Source organism: Cyanistes caeruleus, chromosome 18, assembly GCF_971803275.1.
Source record: "Cyanistes caeruleus chromosome 18, bCyaCae1.hap1.1, whole genome shotgun sequence".
Classification (NCBI taxonomy): Eukaryota; Metazoa; Chordata; class Aves; order Passeriformes; family Paridae; genus Cyanistes; species Cyanistes caeruleus.
Genome location: NC_141718.1, coordinates 867,090 through 883,805, shown reverse-complemented (window position 1 = coordinate 883,805; position 16,716 = coordinate 867,090). Strand labels below are relative to the sequence as shown.

Below are 16,716 nucleotides of genomic sequence, written 5' to 3'. Positions count from 1 at the left end.
TAACAGTAAAGCCTCACAGGAACTGCTTTTCTGCAACAGTAATTCGGTTGGAACTCTGAGGAAGTCACAGCTAATAAATCTTTGAAAATAAAATGTATTTTGAGCAGTTCAGGTCTATGCATGTCAAGGGTGGCCAGTTGGGAAGGAAAGCCTGTGGTATTTCCACACAGAAATCTGTATTTTGGAGTCAGTCTGTGACTCTGTGCCCATCCATGCTGCTGTAAATGATCCTTCCCCCTTCGAGCACTCTGTACATAGCACACGCTTCAAACACAGCCCTGCCACCGGGGCAAGCTCCTGCCATCTCCTCTGGTTTAGCACTGCACACATTTCCCTTGCTCTACCAGCACAAATGGGGATATTTAGTAACCTAAGTTATGATAATGAGCCCTGCCTAAATCACTGCTGTCAGAAGAAGAGTGGGGGAGCCTCTGCTAACCATTAAAAATGAATGAGGAGGGAAATAAATAAGCAAAAGCAGCTCATTTGAGCTATAAAAGACTTCAGAACACAAGCTGTGTACCGAGGTAGAAAAGGATGAGGCCATTATTAGCTCTATAAGTCACTTACAAATGACTCGGGGGAGGCGGAGTCGCCTTTCATCACCCGAGGGAGATGCTCTGAGATAACCGAGCCCAGCCCAAAGGATGCGGGCTGAGATGGGAACTCTGATCTCAGCCCCCTCCTGAAGGGCCCTGCTGGGGAGCCGAGCTGAGGGAATCACCAGAGGCGATGGCAGCAGCACATCTGTAACAGCAGCCGGCTGCTGCTGGGCTCGGGGTAATCTCAGCATCCCGTGCTGCAGAGGAAACGCTGCATTCCCTTCCCCGGCCAGAAACACTGAATGCAAACGGGACCGAGTTTAGGGATGCTCCTCCTGCAGGTCCAGCAGGACAAACATCCCACACTGCATCCCAGGGCAGCTCCTGAAAGCACGGCCTGACCCTGCTCACCGATTCCAGACAGGCTTTAACCTGCTTTAACCAAGCTTTCCCCAGTTGGTGGGATTTACACTGAATAAGGTCTTCTTAATTTAAAATATTTTGAATTTTAATTGTGGGGGTTGAAGTATCTGCCAAAATCTGAAAATCCCCATTCAAAGGTGATGGATGACAGAAGGGGGAATGGTTTTAAACTGAAAGATGGCATGATGTTAGATATTGTGAAGAAACTCTTCCCTTTACCATGGGGTGCCCAGAGCAGCTGGGGCTGCCCCTGGACCCCTGGCAGTGCCCCAGGCCAGGCTGGATGGGGCTGGGAGCTCCTGGGATGGTGGGAGGTGTCCCTGCCATGGCAGGGGGGACCTTGCTGATGTCCCTCCCAACCCAAACCATCCTATGAAAGCATGAGCCTCAAGACCTCTCAGCCCACCATCCTCCCCAGCTCTCTGCTCTGTGCAGAAGGAGCTCACTAGAGCAGCTCTCAGGTGACACTCAGGAACTCTGCACATTCGGACAAACCACAGGCTGCTCTGAATTTGGGAACTGCCCCCTTCAAACACCAACACCGCTCTGCAGAGGTTTTCCTATTGCAGCACCACACCAAAAACCACTGCATCCACAGCTGTGTCTGCTTTTTCCACCAGAGACAAACATCTCCCCTGGTTTTGCAGGGTGGTGTTTGCTGCCAGGCTTCCCACAGTGCCCCCATGCAGGCCCACCTAGCGCTGCTGTGAACAGGTGCTAGCACAGACCTGTGCACATGAGAAATGTTTTCCATTCCACTAATCCACCTCAAGCATCTCACAGAGCACACTGATTAAGAGAACTCCGGTATCAATTAATCCCTAAGAAATATTCTGGTTTGTTGTGCAGCTTTGTGGCAAACACCAGTCCATCACGTTCAGCCGAACACACCCGAGTGAAACATGCAATGGGACATTTTAAAAGGACTCAATTCTGGGCAAACATCCAGCTGCACTGCGAGTTTAATAGCTCCTCTGTGATCTGACACAGCGTCCGCTGTGTGTCCGTGTCACCGACTGCCAAATCCCCTCATTAACAGTCTCTCCTCAGGAATCACCTTTTGCTTTTTAAAACCGAGGCTTGGCGGATAAAAGCCCCGCGGGTTTTTCCTTCCCGTGTTTCCTTTGCCCCTGGTTCCACGGGCAGCTCCTCTCTGCGCTGCGGATTTGCACAGATCTTCTGCATTTACTGGGGTTATAGTGAGAGAGGAGCAGCTTCTGCCCAGCCCTTTGTGAGCAGGTTTTGAGGTCTCTGTGTGCTCACCTGTGATTTATTTGTGCCCATGGGCTGCCTTTGAGGAGCTTGGCCCCCCTGACCCCCGAGGTGTCCCCGCTGCTGTGTCCCCTCCCCACGGCGCTGGAGGATGAGTGCTGCTTCTCACCAGACACCTACATCTGCTTTCATTTTTGGGTCACGAAATTCAGTTCCATTTCAATTTCAAATGATTAAAATTATGTAAAAATACCACAACATCAAGGGAAAAGTTATTTTAAAATGAAAAAAATCAAAACATTTCATTTTGGAAATGTCAAAACAAGTTGTTTCCTTGACACAACAAGAAGCTGGTAGCATCCTTTGCTTCTTTTTTTCCTTCCGTCAGAGATGAAATTCCAAGGAAATTAGCATCATTTCACGAAGCTGCCTTACAGGACTACACATTCTGACTGAATAAACCCTGCCAAATTTTCCCCAATAAGCCTTAATCATCTGGGGCCACAAATCACAACAAAATCATCACAATGGAACTGTTCTCAATTAAACTCCAATCCCATGGACTCCGTGGTACCTTTGGCACAGTGAACAGAGCTATTCCCAGTGCAGGGAGGGTTGAAAAGGCACAGAACAACATTCCCACAGGCCTGGGAACAATTCCCAGCTCCCTCACACACTTACAGCTGCCTGTGGGGAATTTATTGAGATCAATACCCTGACGGATACTGAAGTGCTAAACTCCCACTGAACTCTGGAGGAGTTTGGTGCTTAAACCTCTCTAAGAATCCGGCCTTTAATCTCCCTTTGATGCATTTGTAAAATAAGGCTCCCATCCCCTTGTTTTACAGGGATTTTGTGAAGCCTGATCTGTAAGAAACAAGGAAGAGTTCAGGTGCTGGAGTTACACAACTGCATCTTCCTGTTGATTCAAATTTCTGATTTGGGATTTGGGATGCAGATTTGGGGATGCAGATTTGGGGGTGCAGATTTGGGATGCAGATTTGGGATGCAGATTTAGGATGCAGATTTGGGGGTGCAGATTTGGGGTGCAGATTTGGGATGCAGATTTGGGATGCAGAATTAGGATGCAGATTTGGGGGATGCAGATTTGGGATGCAGATTTGGGATGCAGATTTGGGGGTGCAGATTTGGGGTGCAGATTTGGGGGATGCACATTTGGGATGCAGATTTGGGATGCAGATTTAGGATGCAGATTTGGGGTGCAGATTTGGGATGCAGATTTGGGATGCAGATTTAGGATGCAGATTTGGGGGATGCAGATTTGGGATGCAGATTTAGGATGCAGATTTGGGGTGCAGATTTGGGGGATGCACATTTGGGATGCAGATTTGGGGGTGCAGATTTGGGGTGCAGGGTGCACCATGGACTGCAGCCCCTCCACACACCCTCTGCAATTTATTTTTTCCCTGTTGGAAAAAGTGAGATCCTCCTTTAAAGGGTTTTCATAACCTTATGGAAAATTGCTTCAAACCAAATAAAATATAAAAATTCTTCTGCATCAACAGATGAAAAAAGAAATTACCACCTTTATTGTAGTTTTACTCATGACTGCTATTAAACTTCGGTCCAACAAACCAACAGCTGTTGGTTTTCTTTGTAAAGAAAAAGAAATAGAGAAGCTGGCTTCAAATGCTTTTTCTTTAAGGCTGTAAGAGAAATGTAAATTCTTCCAGACCATTCTGGACTTCTAAATGAGTTAGAAAGAAGCACTGGGCTGATGTATTCTCTGCCTCCTTGGATTCACTCATCTTTCATCTCCATCACTGCACGGCAGACTGGAAGCATCGCTATTTTTTTTGACAACATTCTCATTTTTCCAGCTTCCAAGAAATCTCTAGACAGGGATTGTCAGTTCTAATTATGCAGCTCGTGCTGCAGCAACAGGTGGTTACCAAGGGCTCAGAAACAACATTTCCCCTTTTGCAAAGGGATGCCAGAGCCTGGTCCTGCCAGGGCAGCACGGGAGGGCGGGCAGGAGGGGGAAGGTGTGGAGCAGGAGAGCTGCTGCTGCTGCTGCTGCTGCTGCTGCTGCTGCTGCTGCTGCTGCTGCTGCTGCTGGTGGCCCCTCTGCCAGCCTCCCCAAACTCACCTGCAAGGGACACCTGGGCTCAGGGTGCCCCAGCTCTGGGCAGGTTTACAGCACCCAGAGCCAGCTAAAAGCTCCAGGTTAGGAGGTGTGAGCTGTGCCCAGGTAATTCAGGTACTTCAGGTAATTCAGGTAATTCAGCTGCACATCTGCCCCCAGACACCACAGCCTGGACATCTCTGTGCCACAGCAGGACACACCACGGGCAGGGCACAGCCACAAGCTGGACTGGCTGCTCAGGGATGCAGTCCTGAGGAGAGCCAAATTCCATCCCTCAGGGGGGGACAGCCCCTGGTTCGCTTTGATCCTGCCCCAGACGGGCACATCTGTGTTTTTAACTTCTGTCACCAATGGCTTGGACAGAGATTTTAATTAGGGACACCACTGAGGACTGATGTGACCCGAGCCAAGCACGAGACCAGACCTCCCCAGACTGAAAGGAGATGAGAGCTGCACAGGAGAAGCGACTGAAAAGCCCCTGCAGTGAGCAGAGAACGCCAGGATGAAAGGAGAGGGGTTTGAACTCCTCGGGGCACTCAGACTTCTGTGTCCCACAAGCCCAGATCTGCAGGCACCAACCTGAGCTGAGCCACTTCTCAGCTGGCACTGAACAGAACAATGGCCAAATGCTCCTGAGCTCACCTGTGGAGCTCAGACACCGCCCCAGCAAGGGCACTGCGTGTCAGTCACTTCCACACAGCCAAAAGGAGATGAAATGTGCTCAGCAATGGCAGACTTTAGAGCCACAGGGACAAAGAGATTTCCATCTTGGTAACAGGAGACTTCAAAGGGTTTTAAGGATCCTCCTTCTGCCACAGAGTTTGCCCAGGAAAAGTCTAGTTCTACTCCTCTGGCAAGTGTTCAGATATCCAACATCACAATTTAGGGAAGAAAAGGAAAAACCCATTGCAATATACATTGACTCATGCATGCAGGCAGGCTCTGGAAAGTTGGCCAACACTTTGAAGGGGAAAGATAATGCAACAGCAAAGCATGAAATCTTTCTGAAAGAGTCCTAAAGAGTCCCATGCCTTTTTAAAGCAAGGATGACTTGCAGAGAAGCATATCTGAGCAGGCCTGTGCCCCAAGAGCAGAGCAGCAGCCACAGGTGCCAGGTGCCACCAGCCCACACGGACAGGCTGGAGAGCCAGAGAATGTTCTCCAAACCTCCCTTGCTGTGAAAGCGACTGCAGAGGCTGCACTGGAATGGGAGGGAGCCCTTTCTCTGGGCAGGGAGGGGTTCCTGTCCTCTCCTGAGCCACCAGCCCAAGCTGAGCTCAGGCTGGGGCTCCAGCAGGGCAGCAGCGAGCTGTGAGCGGGCTGGGGGCACTCAGTGCTGCCCTGGCACACAGCTCTGCTCCTGCCAGGCTGGAGGGGAGCTCCCAGAGCCCTTCCAGCACTGCTCCCACCCTGAGCACACCCCTCAGCCAGCCCTGGAGAGGGGCTGAGCCAGCCCAGCATCTCCCAGGGACGGAAACCATCCACACCCTCTCGCTCCGAACAGAGGTCATGGTTTTGACAAATCAGTTAAATCTCTCACAGTCAGCAACGAGCACCCTGAATTATTCAACAGGCATCTGTCTTTTTCCCTTACAAAAATGGCCCGGGAAGCAATAAGTGTATTTCACTTGAAGCACTTCTGAAAGATGTAAGACAGTTTGGGTTCACTCCAATGCCCCTTGAAGTCAATGTGAGCCTTTCATTTAATTTTCATTTAATTAATTTCATTAAATTTGCAGATGATGCCAAGCTGGGAGGGGTTAGAAGTCCTCTGGAGAACAAGCTTAGAATTCAAAATGATCTTTGTAGTGTAGAAAACGGTCTGAAATAAATAGATGAGATTGAAGAAAGGTAAGGGCAAAGTGCAAAGCTGGATAGAAACAATTAAGTGCAGGATGGGGAAGATTGGCCTGGTGACATCAGTGGAGAAAAGGATTTGAACTAGAGAGGATCTGACTGGAAACTCTCCCACTCCAGGGACCACTGAGGACTGGAGCACGATAATTAACAACTGCAGTAACATTTCAGATCTGCTTAGACAAATTACTTTCAAGAATGCTTTCCATAGCTGGAAATGTTCCTTTCATCTCAGCTGGAAAATTCCAGTGATTTTTGTGCTTTACAGTGAGATAAGGCACGCACAACTTTTCCTGTCTGCAGTCCATGCAGGTCATCTACAAGAAATGGTTTGACACAAGTATTTCATCTTTGTTCCTCAGCTTCAGCATTGATCCCAGAAGCAGGTCCTGTTGTGGGAAATGCATTTCACAGGGAACACAGCCCTGTGAAATCCCCCCTCCTCTCAGCCTCCAGGAGGACAGAGCACACTCACACCCTTTCCTGACCACCTCAGTGCACTAATGTGGAGCAATTTATGCTGCTGGGATGCAATTAAAGAAGTTTGCAGTGCACAAAGTAAACATTGCTTCGAACTTCCTTCTTTCCCTACTAGATGTGAGAAAATGCTGAGGATATTACTCTCACCTGTATTTATAGCATTAGATGTGAAGCATTCTGATGTGCAAGACAAACCACTGCCTGAAAATTGATCACACTTTGTTAAATCAAGAAGATTCATGGGAAAAAAGGTATTAAAAAGATGGAAGAAAAGGCATCCTGTTTTCCTCAGACAGCTAAACAAAAGCCTGGTTTAGGACCAGTGAAATCACTGTGGATCAATACTGCTTCATTTCTGTGTCTCTTCACACAGTCAGGTGAAATAATGACAACAATGGTGCTGCTGATGAACATTTCATGTTTGAACTATTCCCATTCTCTAACAGCATTTCAGCATTTTGCAAAAAAACCCTCCTGACAACACTTTGTAAAGCACATCACAGTGAGGGCTCAGTGCTTCTGACATGAATGTGTGTCTCTGCGTGCAGTTTTTCATGCAAATACCTATTTATGTAGTACAGATATCATTACCCTCATTGTGGGAATGAAGGAATTAACTGTTTAAAGGTTTCCCATGGCCACAGAGAGCTGGGGAATGTTATCTGCAAATGCTCCCTGGGATGAGACATGAAGTCTCATTACTGTGACGTTGCAGAATAATCAGCCAAACAATGAAAACAGATACATTTAGCACCAATAGGAAAGCCAGGCCAGAAACATTTCCTCTCACATAGTCTAGAAAAAATAATTCAACAAGCCCACACTTGTGGAATGGGTGGAAGTCCAGGTGAGGACTGAAGAGATGTGGTTTCTGTTTTGTCTCTGCCTTTTGAGCTCATAAAAGGTGTTTTTTGTGCTGTGTTTATTGCTGAATGTTTTATTCCTGGCTGTTGGTGTCACAGGACGGGCTCTGGGGCTCGGTGCTGCTGGGAGATGCTGCAGGTGCAGGAGCAGAGCGAGCCCTGCAGCTCCCACCACACAGCACCGGGGCTCTGGGGCTTTCCTCCAACAGCCCCAGGGCAAAGGGAGCTCTCTGAACACGTCCAGGGGCAGTGCAGAGCACAAAAACATCAGCTCACCTCCCCATGAGCAGGCAGCAAAGGCCAGTGGGGCCCAGCTCCCGGGGGAGGCACAGCAGGGCAGCCAGGGGACAGCATCACTGCCAGCCTGAGCCCACAGCTCCTGCAAGCTCCTCTTTCCTCCACAGAAATGACAAGAGGAACACAGTCAATAAAATATTGCAGGAGCTGGTTTCAGCGAGGGGAGGGAATCGAAGGCGGAGGATAATCTGAAAGCGTTTTGTAAGATTTTACCTGCTTGTTCCCTATTGACTCTGCTGGGAGTCATGCTGCTTTGATCTTCCAAATGCTTTCACACTCCTTCCACCCTGACAAGCACTGCACCTCGGATCTATTTACTGGGAAATTGAGGTGAGGCCTGAAGCTTGATATCTGAGCTGTCTTCAAACAGCCAAGAGGAGAGAATGGCCAGACTAGAAAAGAGGCTCCATCGAGCACAACGTGCCCTGCTGTAATGACACATCCTGCACGTTCTGTGGTTAGGAATTGATGTTGCTAATAGCAAAGTCTCATGGCTGATCAAGAAGCCTCAGTGAAGCTGGATTTCACCTGAAGCTGGATTTCACCTGAAGCTGGATTTCAGGTGAAGCTGGATTTTAGGTGAAGCTGGATTTCACCTGAAGCTGGATTTCACCTGAAGCTGGATTTCAGGTGAAGCTGGATTACATGTGAAGCTGGATTTCCCCTGAAGCTGGATTTTAGGTGAAGCTGGATTTCAGGTGAAGCTGGATTTCCCCTGAAGCTGGATTACATGTGAAGCTGGATTTCACCTGAAGCTGGATTTCACCTGAAGCTGGATTTCACCTGAAGCTGGATTTCACCTGAAGCTGGATTTCACCTGAAGCTGGATTTCAGGTTCCACCAGGGTGTGGAAGCTGCAGGAATGAGCAGCTGTGGGTCTGTGTACTCAGTAGCTGGATCTTTTCCAGAAAACTCCTATTTACAGCTTAGGCAAATTCTGGACACTTCATGAGACAAGTGTGCCAGTCAGCATGACAAAAACCCTCCACAGAGTGGCCTGGACAAGTCATTTCACCAGGAGTGTTCCTTCCAAATCCCCACTGCTGGCTGGCAGGGAATGGCACTGCTCAGGCTCCCTGGATTACAGCAACTCCTTATTCCCATAACTCCTTGGAAAACTTCTGACTAAATTCATGAGAAAAGGTAATTTTCTCAATACAGTGACTGTGTCCTGCAGAAGCAAGCTCCCTTGCAATCCATTATTCTTCACACAATTTTAAAGTTCATCTACCTTAAGCAAATCTGGCTGTTTCAGCTGAAAGTTGTGCAGCCTTGGGCGTTCTTTATCAGATGAGCAGATGATCTTCTTAACACCTCGAGTTTCTGAGCTTCACAGCATTCACTAAATCAATCTCCCTTTCATGATTTGTATTTATACCAATGCCCAATTCTATTACAACTCTCTCTTATGCTTTCTCAATTTCCTCTATTATTCTTTTTTAGGTCTATAATATAATTTCAATGGCTTACTCAGAGGCTGTCACTTCATATTTACGAACTGAAACTTGAATGTGCATTATTACTTTATTTTTATGAAAATCCATGATAACTAATGCAGTGATTCAATTTCTACCAAGAGGCTTTATGTTTGGTTTCCTATCTGGCCTCTAACCTTCATTCCTCCAAACAAACTTTTACATCTCTATTTACATATTGGGATCATTAAAGTTCTTTTCATCTCCCTGTCTCAATGGCTACAGAAACTATAAAGGATTTAGGCAGGAGTTTAATTAGGAACTGCTCTTTTCTGTATTTCAGTCTACATTTCACGTGGAAGGGTAAAAGATGCCTCCAACAAATGCAAGACTTGATGCAAGCCCCAGGAGCCCCTGGCTGGGTAAGTTTCAGTGGAGCAGACAATTGTGCAGTGGCAGATCCTGGTGCTGGGTCCATTCCACGGGAAGCTTGCATTCATTTTACATCTCTGTAAGAAAATCACCCCCAGCAGTTTGCCTCTGTTTTGCCATGATACCCATGCAGACACAATCAGGCTGTTTTCAGCAAGGTAAAAACCTTATTTTCTTTCTCCAGGGAGCATGGAACGTCTCAGAGTTCCATCTCAGAGATGCTGTGGTCAGTCCTGTCCCTGCTCTGGGCCACCTGCACTCCTGTCCTGCTGAGAAGGAGCCACAGGTGCTGCTGCACTGGCACTGCTCCTGGCTGAGGGGCCAGGCTGGGCTCAGGAAAACACCAAACTCCAGCAGAGCCTGGCTGGGTGATGGCCTCATTATGGTTCTGTGATTAAAGCTCGTGAAAAGCCATGGCAGCCCTGCAGGGATGTGCCAGCACAGACTGGCAGCGGCCCCAGGGCACCCTGGGCTCCTCCAGCACCAGCTCCTGCCCTCGCTGCCTCCTGGGCTGCCCAGGGAAGGAGCTGCTCTCCCACACAGTGACATTCTGGGACCATCCCATTCCTCCTTCGTCCCCAGCAATTTCTTTTCTGCAGTTTTCCTGTGCTGAGCACACTTTGTGGTACTCAACGTCTCATTTTATCCACTCAACAGCAACAGAACACCCAGCCTCTGAAGGAAGCTCTTGTCAGTAATTAGCCCTGCTGGAGATGAGATGATACCTGTCAGCTGTGGCACTGAAGAGTCCGGGGTGAGGTTAATCACACCTGCACACAGCCTCACAGAGTGAGCATCAATGGGTGCTGTCCAGCTGAATCTGCTGCGGGAACAGAGAGCTCCAGATGAGATTGGACACACACATTGTTCAGCCTGGGAACAAAGGGCACGGCTGGGGAATCTGCTTGTCAAGGTGTCTTCAGGAATTAGCACAGCACACACACGTTCTGCCAGAGGGGCTGCTGCTCCTCCCGTCCCAGGGCCCTGAGGAATCCTCTGAGCCTCGGGAAACACTGGCTTTCAAGATTTGTTACAAGCCTCAGACTCAGCTCAGCATCATCAAAATGTGTGAAGAACTCTCAAGGAAACACGGGCTGCCTCATGGCAGTGGCAGTGGAACAGCTGCAATTGGCTCTGGCTGATCTTTGCGTTCAGCGCCAGACGAACGCAGCCCGTGACAGCCCGAGCTGTGCTCAGACACAAACAGCTTCCCAGAGAGGAGCACACTTCTCTCCTCCTCATCTCATAACGTGCAGAGCAAGCCCATTAGCCACACCGGGTGAAATCTGCATTTGCAGTGGCAGAAATGAGATCCAGGCGTTAACAGGAGTTGTGTGTGCTGCACGTGAGCCTGACTTTCCTGCAGTGACAGCAAGTGCAATTAATATAATGCTCACAGACAATGCATCAAATAGACTTTAGTACCATCCATGGTGCCTTTAGAAGCCTCCTCACCAGGGCAAAGGATACTTCCCCTCATTACTGAAGTTTCACTTCTCCCTCTCTGCCTTTTAGTGGAATGAAATGGAGCATGTAATGGAACGTCATATTCATAGATTTCATTCTGGTATCAGCTCCAGGTCTGCACAAAATCTCAACCACTACAACAGCTTTTCACATGCTCACAAACGCTCAAAGAAATTGCTGAGGGCACTCAAATCCCCAAGTCTAAAGAAGATGCCCTAAATTTACTCAAACAAAACCCCTTTACAGCTGCAAAATAATTACCTGCTTGCAAATAATCACATTATTTTTAATATGAACCGATTATTTAAGTGGGGAGAAAATATCAGCTTTGTATAATACCCACCTGCTCTAAATACACAGTTACACTTTTAGTTAAAATTGAAGAGCCATTAAAGCCACTTTTTGTAGGTGCTTAGGCTTCTAATTTGCAATTAAATTAATTGGATTTGAATGCCTAAATTGATTCAGAAATCAGGCTTATCATCCAATAACCAGTTAAAGAGGACGATGCTGCAAGCCAAGGCTGAAACAGGGAAGTTGTTCAGCATTTCTGTGTGCAGCTGATGGGGGAAGCCAGTGGCCACGGTGTCAGAAGAGGCAGGAGAGCAGAGGCTGTCACCCGTGCAGAGCACGAGAACTGCTACAGATACTCATTTCTGGAAATAAACTGCAGCCAGGAAACTCCTGGGATTCTGGCATCTCCAGCACTTTTCAGATCTGTTTGACTGCTTTACCTTCTTTTCCCTTGAAATCCTTAAGTACTGCGTAATTTTTTTTATATAACTGCAAAGAGAAAAAGTACATGGGTAGCCAAAAGTCACCATCCCAAAGGGAATGCAAAATGGTGCAGACAGTGAATGAAGAGAAATCTTCATCCAACCAACCTGCACAGACTCTGTTATGTAAGAAATCTGAAAATATTTCTAAATCCTTCCTTACTCAGCCACTGATATTTCTCATGACAGAATTTTGTACGGGCTGTGATTAAGTGCAATTTAACAGGAGTGATTTCTGGAGAGCCTGTGCTCTGTCCCAGCCAGGGTTATGTATGTTAATAACAGCCCTAATGACGATGCTTATACATTTTATGTCTCAAAGTGTTCTTCGGGGGTTTAGCATTAATGCTCTGTATCTGCCAAGGAAATCCAGCAGCATTCCACACCTTTTGTGTGCATCTCTGCTGAGACAGATCAAATAAAGCAGTGCCAGGGCCCACAATGGCACAGCCTGTCACAGCTGAAAGCACATGCCAGAGCCCACACTATCACATTTCAGCACAGCACCTCACAAACCATCCCAGGGGATGTTATCCAATTGTTATCCCATCTTATTAAGGAAGAAATGAAAATCAAGTGTCACAGGCTGTGTGCAGGCTGAGCCCTTATTAGAGTCTGCAGCACCTAAAATCCCATCGCAGGCTCAACCATTAGAGCAGGATTCCTTCCTTCATTAGAACAGCATTAAAAATTCAGGTTCATTATGGCCTTTGGAGCCCAGCCCTCCTGACCCAGGCAGCCTCCCCTTTTCTGCACAGATGCATGTCCAGAACCAGCCCTTGCTCCTCTGACTGTCACTGTGAGCTCGAGGAGCTCTGCACAGCTGATGTTCAGGAGACTTCAGCTCTGACCAGCGCTTCTCCAGTAGCTCCAGAGTGTGAGCCTCCCCCTCAGCTAGTACTGACAGCCCCTGGACATCAGCCAAACATATCTTGGCACATGCTCTTTTATTTTAGCAAGAGCAGCCCCTTATCTGGACAGTCCTGCTAATGATAAGCCATGATAAGCAGAAGTCACTTTGTGGCTGTGAAAAATCCCAAACTGGGCTGAGCAGGCAGTCATTTACATGGCACTGTGTAGCTCTTTACAGCGTGGTGACAAAGCAGCACAGAGCTCAGTGCCAGGACCTGGAGATGCTCAGAGCTGGCACCAGCAGCTGGAAATGCCTCAGCCCGTCAGGAAGAGTGGCAGAAGGTCACTGGAGCTGCTGAGCACACTGGGGATGCTCTCAGGGGAAGCCTGGCAGTTCCTGATCCTGATTCAAGCTCCTGCTCTGGAGACAGGTGTCAGTGGATGCTGGGAGGCCAGGACAGCTCTGCTCCTCTCAGGGTAACATCACCTGCTGCCAGTGCTGCTCTGCTGCCCCAGCGCAGGGGAAGGGAGCAGGGAACTCATCTCCCTCTGCCTTGTCTGCTCCTTCCCCCAGCACGTTTTCTCTAGAGATAAACCCCAAACCCCTTCTCACGGAGATGATGGAGCGTCTCCCAAAAGCAGGGTTCAGCACACAGTCAGGTGGGGTTGGAAAGCAGCTGAAAACCCCTGACTGCCCTCAGCAAGTCCTGGGGCTTTGGACATTCCCCCAGGGCTGTCTCCACTGCACAGATGTGCTGGGGCACCTGCCAGACCTTCACCTCCCTGCTGAGCACCTTCATGGGATCAGCCTTTTGCAGGGATGGGCTCAGGATAACGGTGTGGCAGCCAGGGAAAGCCTGGCTGTCATTCCAACAAACACACCAGCAAGAGGCACTGCTGGCCACCTCTCACCCTCTGATCCCTGCTCCAGAGTCACTCCTGTCCCGTGCTGCCACTGGGAGCACCCCAAACCAGGCACACAGCTCACTCACCAAAAACACAAATGCATTCATTTCCACCCAGCAGAGCCAGCTCCGTGTGAGCCTCCAGCAGCCACAGAACTGCACCTCAGCACTCTGGGGACATTCACCAGCCCCTGCTGGGCTCAGCAAATGACTGGATTTGCTCACTGGGATCCCCCTTGGCATTACTGTCCACATGTTCTTTAGATTTTGCCTCATTTATTTTATGGCTACAGACATATTCCTCCCTATAAAGGAAGAGAAATACCCACAGAAAGAGATTATTATCCCTGGCTCTACAAGAACACGTATTTTTTCCCATGAAGCACAAAACCCCCAGATTCCTGGGTTATCTTCTGTAGAATTTTGAAGAAGCCTCAACTCAGAAATTATTTGGATTATTTTTTTTTCCATTACAGAGGAGTTTTTTATCTTACAAGCTTATAGCCCTTCAAAAATATAAAGGAAGTGCAGGCACCAGTGGCTGTCGAGGTCCCACTGGGGTTTTCAGTATGGATGATTACAAAAAGGCAAATAACACCACAGAAACCTCGTTACTTCCCACGATTCACATCACAATGATCAACTGGCAGGATATGAAAGAGACAAATCCAGTAACTTCAACAGCTTTAGGTGAGTCTCAGACAATTCCTGGGAGATGCAAGTCTGTTCTATTGGTTCTAAATTCAGAATTCATCTTTGCCACGTCTGTTTTTCATACCAGAGAGAGATGAAAATTGTGCTTTCTCCCTTTCCAACCAGCACCAGCAGCACATGAACTGGACTCTACAGTTCTTATTACAACTCTCAGTTTTGACAGTGCATTTTCCTGAGTTTTTCCTGCATCCTGACTCCCAGAGCAGAGCAGAAAAAGCATTTTCATTTCTGAAGTTGCTCCATGCTAAGGTGAAAAGGTCAGATAGATTCTGATGTCAGGAATACTGAAACTGAGTTGAAATGACAGGACATGATTTCATCATTTCCTATCAAAATGAAATGTTTAGACATTGCAGAAAATAAAAGCATACATTTGCTGACTTAGATCCAGATTGTTTACAAGATGGATCAAACATTTTGGGAATGGAATAAGGCAGTTCAGCTGGTGAGAACAATCCCATTGTATTATGGAAAATCATGGCATGAGCTTGATCTTCACTGCACTCTCAAGGCCCAGATTTATCAGTTATGTTCTATATTATGGATATCAAGTGTGGCACATTCTGGCTGGCCACTTTAACAGATCACTGCTTCTCAAACAAGGGCCTGCTCTCCTGGCTGCCCCTTTGCCCTGTCCCCAGGGCAGGATGATGCCCTGGGTCCCGTCCTCCTCCCTGCACTGATCCCTGCAGCGAGCACAGCCTGAGCTCTGCCTTCCCCCTGCCTCTGATTTTAGACTCAACGAGCCATAATTCACTTTCAGCTTGCCTTGCCCTTGACAGAGCACTGGGAAACTGGGATTCCTCCCCCTCATGCTCTGGAGGTTTTGTGTGTCTGTGCAGTGCCTGTGCAGGAGCTCCCAGACGTGTGTGACACTGTCCAGGAGAGCAGGGCAGCATCCCCGGGCTGCCCTGGGGCACAGATCTGCAGCTCTGCAGCACCAGAGCCCAGCTCAGCAGCACAGAAAACCCTGCACTCCCTTATTTGCTCCCTTTCTTCCTTTTACTCTGCCACTCCAGTGACTTTGGAAGAATTCAACTTCTCCCTGAAGTGCACAAGTGTAAGGAAGAAAAGGAACAGCTGTTAAAAGTTTCATGCTTTAAAACACTGTCTGCTTCGGGCTACTTTAAATGCTCTGACACTCCAGCTTCGGTAAAGTCTGTCACATGATTAAAAAGATGTTATTTTGCCACTGGTAAAACCACACTAAGTGTTAGTGAAAGATTTATTAGCCCGCAGTAATATTTCACAAATTGCCAAGCGTGCTGCTCTCCCCTCTGAGCCACTCCAAAGTGTCAGAGCAGAGCTGCCAGTCCCTCCCTGGAGCAGGAGTGCCCATCCCGAGCTCTGAGCATCCCTGACACAGCAGAGCCCCCAGAACGGGCTGGGGAGCTCGGGGAAAGCAAAGGGAGATACAGGCTGGACATTGGAAAAAGTATTGCTGAAAGGGTGATGAAGTTCTGGAGTGGTCTGCCTGGGGAAGGGGAGTCAGCATCCCTGGGTGTGGCACTCGGTGCTGTGGTTTAGGGGAGCTGCTGGGGCTGGACTTGATGTTCTTGAAGGTCTCTTCCAACCCAGTGATCCTGTGATTGTGTGCAGAGGGAGTTCTGAGAGAGGCCACGCTGGGCTCTGGGATCACTCCCAGGCTGTGCAAAGGATGGCTGCAGCAACAACAGCCCCCTGCACTCCCTGAGCCCCAGCAGCTCCAGCACAGCCCCAGCAGCTCCCACAGCTCCCAGTACAGCTCCCACAGCTCCTGACACCCAGCACAGCCCCAGCAGCTCCAGCACAGCCCCAGCAGCTCCTGACACCCAGCACAGCCCCAGCAGCTCCAGCACCCAGCACAGCCCCAGCAGCTCCAGCACCCAGCACAGCCCCAGCAGCTCCTGTACCAGCACAGCCCCAGCAGCTCCAGCACCCAGCACAGCCCCAGCAGCTCCAGCACCCAGCACAGCCCCAGCAGCTCCAGCACCCAGCACAGCCCCAACAGCTCCTGTACCAGCACAGCCCCAGCAGCTCCTGACACCCAGCACAGCCCCAGCAGCTCCAGCACCCAGCACAGCCCCAGCAGCTCCTGACACCCAGCACAGCCCCAACAGCTCCTGACACCCAGCACAGCCCCAGCAGCTCCCACAGCTCCCAGCACAGCCCCAGCAGCTCCTGACACCCAGCACAGCCCCAGCAGCTCCAGCACCCAGCACAGCCCCAGCAGCTCCAGCACCCAGCACAGCCCCAACAGCTCCAGCACCCAGCACAGCCCCAGCAGCTCCAGCACCCAGCACAGCCCCAGCAGCTCCAGCACCCAGCACAGCCCCAGCAGCTCCTGACACCCAGCACAGCCCCAGCAGCTCCAGCACCCAGCACAGCCCCAGCA

The 16,716-nt window shown here is 49.2% G+C and overlaps 1 protein-coding gene and 1 long non-coding RNA gene across 11 annotated transcripts in view; both read right to left on the bottom strand.

Annotated features, from left to right (window-relative positions):
* Window positions 1-16,716, bottom strand: part of TMEM132D (transmembrane protein 132D) — a 224,851-nt gene that overhangs the window by 28,236 nt on the left and 179,899 nt on the right. The gene's annotated exons all lie outside the window — the stretch shown is intronic.
* LOC147649867 (uncharacterized) lies at window positions 5,832-11,878 on the bottom strand. The gene is made up of 2 exons (XR_015277863.1): window positions 8,565-11,878; window positions 5,832-8,394 (listed from the first exon to the last, which is right to left on the bottom strand). It is a non-coding gene; the product is annotated as an uncharacterized LOC147649867 (long non-coding RNA).